Here is a 9673-nt window from a genome sequence, read left to right as displayed (position 1 = left end):
ATGGGCTGTAGACAGTCAATGGGATCTGCCTTTTCCTAGATGTGATATCTTGAGGAAATGGCTTAATCTCTCTAAACCTCAGCTCCCTGCAATATGAGGGTAACCATACATGTCTCATGAGGTGTATACTGACCTTATATTGTGAGGATTCACTGGAATTCTCTAATATGACTGGGGTGTAAACTATTGTCATCCATCTGCAAAATCATTGTTATTGAGGAAATTAATAAACAGAAACCTCATTTTAACTGGAGTCAAGAAGCTAAGGGAACTCTCACACTGCAGACCTCATCACCTTGCACCTCTAGCAGGAAGCGACACTAATTCACTACTTCAGCAAGAGAAGGAAAAGTTTCCTCCTGGCCCAGAACAACTCAGCCAATGGGAGATTGCCATAATTCAGCCAATGAAAAGTCACTATACTTCCCGTTTTCATTTCACTCCAACACATCCTTCCTTTACAACAGCCTGTCCCAAGTCCATAAACAACTTCCTCTCCTTTGTTTCTCTGGACTTGCTCACAGTTCACCATTAGACCACATGTCCTGAATTGCAATTCTTTGTTGTTCTGGAATAAATCTATTTTTCTGGAGAAATATTTGGCTGTCTATTTGTTTAAAGCCAACATTATCAAAAGCAACCCAAGGAGGAGTAGAAGAAGGTGACAATAATAGAACAAGGGGATTTTCCTTCTTCTTTTCTTTGAAGTGTAATTGGCAAACAATATCCTATTAGCTTCAGGTTTATGTCACAGTGATTTGATATTTATATACATTACAAAATGATCCCCATATGTCTAGTTACCACCTGTCACCACCTGAAGTTATCACACTATTATTGACTATATTCTCTATGTTGTATATTACATCCCATGACATTTATCTTATAACTGGATGTTTCTACCTCTTAATCCCCTTCACCTATTTTGCCTATTCTCCAATCCCTATGCCCTCCTGGCAACTACCAGTTTGCTTCCTATACCTATGAGTCTGTTCCTATTTTTTTTTCCTTGTTTTTGTTTGTTGGTTTGGTTTGGTTTGGTTTATAGATTCCACACATAAGTGAAATCATACAGTATTTGTCTTTCTCTGTCTGACTTATTTTACTTACATAATACCCTATAGGTTCATCCATGTTGTTGCAAATGTCAAGATTTTGTTCTTTTTTTTATTTCTGAGTAATATTCCATTGTATATATTCACCACATCTTTATCCATTCATCTATCAATGGATAGTTACATTGCTTCCATGTCACGGCTACTGTAAATAATGATGCAATAAATGTAGGGGTGCATATATCTTTTTGAGTTAGCCTTTTTGTTTTCTTCAGCTATATATCCAAAAGTGGAATTGCTAGATTGTAGGGTAACTCTATTTTTAATTTTTTGAGGAACCTCCACACTGTTTTCCATAGTAGCTGCACCATTTACAATCTCACCAACAGTGTACAAGGGTTCCCTTTTCTCCACATCCTCGCCAGCACTAGACCAAGAGGATTTTTCTGGTTGGAGTAGCCTGAGGAAGAATGAGTGGGCAGAAGGCCCGCTCCCTTCTCTCTGGGGAGTTCAAGCAGCCATAGGAAAGACCCACATCCTTGGCTAGACTTCTGGGGCCTACGCTGCATCCAGCTGGGGGGGGATGGGTTCCATGTGACAATCAGTGATTGGGGCTGTGAAGTCCCCAATATTGGGGTAGGGCCGCTGGAGCCCTTAAGTAAGGATAGTGGTTATCAGCTTGTCTCCACACAACACCAGGAGGCTCCCAAGAAGAGATAAGCTCAACTCATCAGTCTCCCTCCCATAGAGCAGGTAGTTTTTATTTTAAGATAAATGTACAATTTTTCTATTTACACAAATAATAAATGCTTATATTTGAAAAGTATAGAAAAATCAAAATAACATTTACAATTACCCTGAGTCTCAACACCCGAAATAATTTTAGTGCATCAATTTTTGCTTTTTAAAAAATAATATAGTTGTAATCAGAATATGATTTTATTCTACTTTTGCTTAACATTGATTCATAAGCTTTTGTTATTACAGACTTTATATACACAGTTTTAAAAGTCCACTTTTGATTGTAATTAGATGATATGTTTTTATCTAATCTCTCCTGCTTGTTAGACTGTTTCCAATTTTACACTAATATAAATTGCATCACATTAACATCTTTGTATGCAGTGTATTCTGTAATCTGAGCCCCCTATTTAGATTAAATCCCCAAAGTGGAATTCACATAGTTAAAGGGCATGAACATTTATAAAGTTATTTGTACATGTATTAGGCACCTCAAAATATTTTCCAGTTTTTTTCTTATGACTAATATATACTTACATTTAAAAAATGTTAGAGCCCTAGCTGGTGCGGCTCAGTGGATTGAGCACTGGCCTGCAAACCAAAGGGTCACCAGTTTGATTCCCAGTCAGGTCACATGCCTAGGTGGCAGGCCAGGTCCCCAGTTGGAGATGCATGAGAGACAACCACACATTTATGTTTCTCTCCCTCTCCTTCTCCCTCCCTTCCCCTCTCTGTAAAAGTAAATAAATAAAATCTTTTTAAAAATTGTCCAAACAGAGAGCTAAGTAAAATTAATGAAAAAAATTGTTAATAATCCCACTACCCCAAAATAACCACTTGGGTACTTCATATACGTCCTTCCTTATTTTCCTGGGATTATTTTATAAATAAAATAAAATTTTTTACTTAGTTTTCTGCATTTTTAAGAATCTTTCTAAAACATGATTTTCAATTACTGCGCAATGGCCACTATGTGTATTATAACTTATATTTATTGGTGGTAATTGGGGTATTCCCCCCAATGCTTCATTATTATAAATGACACTAAAGCAGATGCTAAAAGGCCACAGTATGCATGAGGAGGGCCCTGCCTCACAGATCTCTAGCACACATGTACCTCAAGAGATCGTCTCGTCCATTATCCTGCAGCTAGATTCAAAATCTTTTATGAGCTCATTTTACTGATGAGGTAGACTTCACTAAAGAGAATTTGAGTGGCTAGAACAAGTTCCTAGATCTAGGAAGTATCAAAGATAGGAACTGAAACCTAACGTGTTGGGTCCAATGCTCCTTCCACACATGATTTAATGGGATTGTTTTTAATTCTGAAACATCCTTGTTTTTTGAGTATTTTGAGAGCTAGAAGTGCATACGATAAGGGAGCCCTAAAGGGGATTGATCTTTTATTCATTCTCAGCCTGAGAGAGGGTCTCTATTTGTGTGTCATAGCTCTGTGAACTTGACTCTATCCTATCCAATGTTTTCATGAATATGGACAGAGCAGGATTACAAAAATTTTAGGTAGCACATAACTAATATGCTGACTAGCAATACAAGGTTCTAAACTCACTGGACCTAGAGAATGGACTGAAACTCTTTCTATTAGGAAAAATTATGACGATTTCCCTTCTAACAACAACAAAAACTTAAAGAAAAGAAAAGAAAACCATACACAGAAAGGAGGAAAACTGAAATTTTTTGAAAGTGCAGGTAACTCCCCAACTCAGTGCTGGAGAACAATGTAACACAGGGCACCACCCAGGTACACAGCTCCAGGGGGCACCGTTGATAGGTACTTCAGTGAGACAACCTCAGATATGGTTTCCAAGAAGCTGCAGTAATTCTGGGCTGTATGAATAGAATGTTAGGGTTAATTTTTTTTTCATGATACCTGTTACAGAGAGTAAGGCAGGCTTTACTCATGGGGAACTACCATAATGAGGTGTTGTAGTACGGGAGAGGGAAGGGGCTCAACCCTGAACACAAAAAGTACAAGTAGAAATGTATAGCCAAGGAGCAGGGTCAGAGGTTGAGAAATTACTAAGAGGAAACATCATGGGCAATGGGGATTCCCACTAAACCAACCTGACAGCAGCGTTGCTGAAGGCAGCCAGTGGTAAGACACTGACAGATAAGGAATTTGCTCAGAAATCAAGGGTGAGGGATTTTTGCTAAATTAACCCAAGAGAATTCTTGCTAAAAGAAGACTAAGCAGAGATGAACACAGAAGCCAAAAAATCAAGGCCTAGTTGAGAAGAGAATTTGGAGGAGGCCAATTAGAATTAGGACAAGTAGAGAATCTCTGTCAGGGTCTATTTGTAGAGGGATACTGACCAACTTGAGTATACCAAAAGAAAACCAACCTGGATGACAAAAGGCAAGGGGAAAATGTCATATTACCTTTCAAAAGACACTTACTGAATACCTACTATGTGGCAGTTGAACAGTGTGGACAACAAAAACTAGATTCCTCATAGGTATGGGGATCATTTGGAGAGTTATCAGCTGGGAGAGAGAAGGGGAGAAATAGGAATATGGTGCAGGAATTAAGAAGCATAATTGGTAGGTATAAAATAGACAGGGGGAATGTTAAAAATGGTATAAAAAAGGGTGAAGCCAAAGAACTTACACACAAAACCCATGGACATGAACTAAGGGGGATGGGGTTGCGGGAGGAAAGGGGGATACTCGGGAGCAAAGGAAGAATAATTGGGACAACTGTAACAGCATAATCAATAAAATATACTTTTAAAAAACTAGATTCCTGTCCCAAAGAACCTCATATTCTTGTGTGAATATAAGAAAAGACTGAAAATAACCTGATACATGAAAAAAAATAAGCAAGATAATTATAGTATGAAGGAAATAAAGGAGGGAAAATGGTGGAGAGTTGGACGTAATCTCTAGAGCAATTAATGAGGCAGAAGACAATCAGGAGTTTGGAGCATCACAGAAAGGAGAGGAAACTCAGAAAATGAAGGAGAGCTTGGTTGTGTTGGGTGCTGCTCGAGAGCACAAGATGGGGACAGAGAAGAACCACAGAACCTGGCAAGATGGAAGTCACCTGTGACCTCAGCATAGAGCGACTGCAGCTGGGATACTGAGAATGGAAGCCTGGTGAGAGTGAGTTGAAGAGAGAATGGGAAGTGAGGAAGTAGAAACTACCCATCCCAGAAGTTTTGCTGTGAAATGGGAGCAAAGAGTAAGGTGGTAGCTGCTGGAGCACAGAGTCAAGGAAAGATACATTTTAAAAGGCAGAAGGTATTAGGACATAATTACGTGCTAATGGGAATAATCCAGCAGAAAGAGGGAAAGTGATGATTAGGAGAGAGGAAAGGTCAATGCAGTTGCATAATCTTTGAGACAGCAAGTGGAGATGGGTGCAGAGCACAAGTGGGAGGAGGGGCCTTGGCCTTTGTTAGGAGCAGGGAGACAGAATGCTTACAAGGAAGGCATTGTAACTGGGAAGAACAGAAAATGTGAGTTCAGCGCCAGTAAGTTTGTAGACTTAGAGATAGAAGATGTCAAATCTTCCATATTCTTAAGCAAATGTGAGCTAAAGCTGGGTGGGGCAGAACACAGGTTGGAGAAGAGAGGAAAGATAAAAGTAACTGCCTTGGAAGGTGGGAGTCTGTATTGACTAAGGCAACATAGCAGGATTCTTGCACACAGGAGAGTGCCCATTTGAGGTTTGTGCAAGTCTCAGACATTGCCTCTGGCTAACTGAGGCAACGGAACTAAATTGGAAGAATAGAGTTCACATGGTCACAGAAAAAACTCAAGGAGCAAAGTACCAGGGACTAGCTTAGCACTGGGGATGTCAAGCAGAAACTCATGGATGGCAGTTCTAGGATGCAGCTGTTGGAATGAATGAGTTTTACCCCTCCATATTCAAATTTCAAGGAGAGGGCATCTGATTGGCTAGACTGAAGCAAAGCACAATTGAATTGAAAGTCTCACCAAGACTCTTCAGTGGGAAAAGGATTCTGGACAGACAACATCAGATGACTAGTATGTGTCATGAATTACAGGGTAGCCAGGCAGTAGGTTGTCCTTTTTCTCCAGCAGTATTCAGCCTCTCTGGGACAAGCTCAAAGAAAGTGGGTCATTGGGATTGTGCTAAGTAAGCATTGTGGATTATAGTAATTAGACCTTATTTAATCTTGGGAGGGGCTGAGGAAGTATAAGTCCAAATTTGGAGCTAAAGAATCAGAGAAAACCCACTCACCAGCCCTGTCATGGGGCATGAGTGGGCATCTGCAGGAATTATAGAAGCTAGCCATGTCCAGCTGCTGCAGCAGGACCACAAAGGGCTAGTGTAGAAGTCCATGGACCGGTGTCACTTCTCCATAGCTACTGCCTCTGGGTCCGGGATGGGCCTGGGGTCACTGTTGGTCAGCAGGCCCAGCAGATGGGAAGAGAGACCCAGAGATGGGAGGAACAAGCACAAAGTGGAACCTCTGGCACTTTTGTCTGCCTCTAAGTTCCCAGGATAAAAAAGTCATCAATATAAAATTATGGCATGGTACGTATAATGATAGAAAAGACTGACAAAGGAATTTAGGGTATTTTCAGAAGAGTGACTACAATGATGGACTATGGAATCCAGAACATGGGGATCACATGAATTGGAAGCCTCAAGGTCAAAAAAATTTTGCACTGGGGGTGCTAGAGTAAGCAAGCTGTAAGGATAAAAGATGGTAAGAGTGGGAATTTAAGATTTCAGATGTGTTGTGGTAGCACAAGCGTGATAAGGAGATCTTGGGTGGCTGGGGAGATGGAGACTTGCGTGTGAGAAGAATCATTCATGTGGATGTTGAACTTGCTGAGGATGGTGGCTGGGAGAGGGCCACAGAGAAAGTCAGAGTCGGGAGCTGACATCCTCATCGGGTGTGTGGCCATTGCTGGCTGATTCTCAGGTACGGCGGTAAGGGGAGGTAGAGACTGAGCTTGAAAGAAGCTGCAGAGTTTGAAGGAGAAGGAAGACAGTGGTTTTTAAATGTCAACAGAGAGCAAGGAGAGCTCCTACCCACTTCATGGCCCAGAGGTGCCTGAAGGTGAGGGTGAAGATGGACTGTGCCCTGGGAGCCCTTCAATGGAACCAGTGTCCTGAAGGGGGCGCCAGATTTTACTTAATGAAAGAGGAAGTGCGTTCAGGGAAAAGGTGAGAGTACAGGAGAATGGACCGACCACTCCATGTGTGTTCCAAGAGGGCATAATGACATAAATGTGCCCCCAGAGGGTAGGTGTAGGAGTGAATCAGATTAGGGATTGTATTAGGACTTTTCAATTTCAAATGTCTGAGAACCAATTCAAACTAGATTAAGAAAAAAAAAAAAAAAAAGGAAAATTCAATTGCTCATGTACCTGGAAATCCAGTGGGGTTGCTGGCTTCTGTCCCAGATGCATCAGGGACACAAAACCTGCCCAAGGGTGCTCTCTTTCAGTCTCTCTGCTCCGCTCTCCTGTGTTGGCCACGTTCTCGGACAGCCCTCCCCACACAGCAGCGCATGGTGACCAACAGCTCCAGGTGGGCATGGTCGTTAGCACCTGCCTCTTCCCTCATCTCACCAATGAAACCCAACCTGTACCCTGTGTTTAGTGTGGGGGCATCTCTAAGTGGCAGAACCCACCAGAGCCACCTGTCGGCAAGTAGGGAATTGCTCTTCACGGGAAAACTGCGATGCTGTCATTAAGAGGAGGGCAGGGTACTGGACAGGCAAGGGTTCTGTGTTCCCATCAGGTACAGAGCGGAATGGGGATGGGGATGGGGCTCGGGGTGATGTTGAATCACTGCAGAGGCTGGGATTTAGAATTCTGAAGGTCACTGAGGGAAAGTGATACCAGGCGTGATGGGATTGGCACTGATAACTTCTTACAGGAAGTGGGCAATCTTTATTAGTTCTGAGGACCCAGAGCACCAGAATGGACCTTGGCCATAGCGCCACCTAGTGCTGTGTCATGGCGTAGAAGGGAAAGCCAAGGCACAAAAGGGCCTCTCATTAACGTTCACCTGAAGTCTCATGAGATTTCGTGCCAGAGCTCAGGAGATCTTGGTGCTACACTTCACAAACTCTCACCCAAAACATCGAGATATTTGATAGCTGGTCTTGGCAATCTGAAGAACTAACCTCTGGGAGAGGAAGGAGAAGTAATCTATGTGGCTCCAGAGCTGAATCAGCACTGTTGTGCAGAAGCTAGAGGAAAGTTTTGAGCTAATGATTGCTATTAGAACTGTCTAATGAAGAAGAAAGTGTTTATGCAATGACTTGAATGCCTACAGTCAGATATAGTATATAAAGGTTTCTATTTTGAGTATGAGATCAAGTAACTTCCAGACTTAAATTCCATGACTTTATTCACACTTGGAAAGAGGAAATTATCATCAGCCAAATAGTTCAGTGGCTAAATGTTGCTTTCAATATCCTCTCACTTCCCTTTTTCGACTCCTTTTTTCTGTCTCAAGCCACCTCCATTCCATCCCTAGGAGCCTGATGCTTTTGATGGGGAAACTCAAGAGTTAAAGATTTTAGCTCATCATACTTGATAGGCTTAAGTGATTAATTCATGTAGAAAGCATGACCTATCTGTGCCCCAGGGACTCTGCAAGTGATGAAGATGGTATCTAAGCCATTGTGTTCCAGGGAGGGACGCAGATAAAGAATTGTTGATCAGAAGGGAAAGAAGTGTTAGGAAAATTGCTGCTGGACTGCAACTCTTATCCAATTAACTCTTTTTCCAAACCCCTTATCTATCCTTTTCTTCCCCTTATAAAAAGGTCAACTTGAGATAAGAGGTTAAGGTTTCTGAGGGTACATAGCCCACCATCTTTTTTAAAAAAAATATTTTAAGGTGCTTTTTAAATTCTCAATAAATTAAATGTTTACAGTCTCAACCAACTTTTACTGAGAATGTTCACAACACAAGAATCCTCAAACATGTTAAACTTCACAAGGATTGTTTTTGAGAAGAAAATAAAATATCAGTATATTTTGTATTCCATGGCATTGTTTCTGTGGGAAATAGTTCATATTCATTTCAAATGTAACCTTCTGATCTTCTTCCATTGCGTGGCCTGAATAGACAGTATCTTCAACTTTGACTTGCAATAGGACCTTGGAATTCTTTGTCCGCTTTGAATCTCTTCATTCTTCTCTCATGCAGTTGAGGAACAAGCTGCAGCAATGGATGCATGACAGACAACACAACATTTGAATTGCCCAGCTTCCATGTCTTGGAATAATGAAATAAGAACATTTTGGTGTTACTTTTTCATCTGCTTTCTGGGGTTTTGGTAGAGTCCCCATAACTGTGAAGCAAAGCTCTCCCAATGCATTGGGTGCTTGAGGCTGAGAACCAATGGACAGAAAAGATGAACAAGCAGCACCTATCTCATTCCACAGTTGTAGTTCTTGTTCAGGTCATAATCCTTGAGGTAATACTGGAGCACTCATCCAGACAGGTAAGAGGGGCGGAACCAGGGTGGAGAGAACATGGTGTGGTAGTGGCAGCAGAGGCCATAAAAATCCAATCCTTGTCTCTACTTATTGGTTCTGGTAGTGACAGGCAGCACAAATGTTGACTTTTCCAGTTTCACTGTCATGGTGCCTAATGGATTCCCACCCAGATCTGCCTTTTGGACACAATGGCCCTGCTGTGTGAGTTGTCTTCTTCCCAGGATCTAACAAACAGCCCACTATCAACAAACAGTACAGATGTGACCTAACTGGGTGAATGTCAGATTTTGAGAAGCTGAGCCATGGTGAAGGAACTATAAATTTAGTTATAAACAGTCTGTGCCATATGTTTTTAGTCATTTTCATTTCCTACCTTCTTGTTCACTGTTAAATATGTTTTGAGTAGTCTCATCTCCTCCA

General features: G+C 41.5%; 1 pseudogene; it reads right to left on the bottom strand.

Annotated features, from left to right (window-relative positions):
• Positions 1-8834: 8834 nt before the first annotated feature.
• On the bottom strand, positions 8835-9250 carry LOC150000222 (neuromedin-U-like; annotated as a pseudogene).
• Between the last annotated feature and the right edge of the window lie 423 nt (positions 9251-9673).

The sequence above is a fragment of the Furipterus horrens genome, unplaced genomic scaffold (assembly GCF_987537825.1).
Source record: "Furipterus horrens unplaced genomic scaffold, mFurHor1.1.pri manual_scaffold_10, whole genome shotgun sequence".
Classification (NCBI taxonomy): domain Eukaryota; kingdom Metazoa; phylum Chordata; class Mammalia; order Chiroptera; family Furipteridae; genus Furipterus; species Furipterus horrens.
Note: the sequence above shows the minus strand (reverse complement) of the source record. Positions and strands in the feature narration are given on the sequence as shown.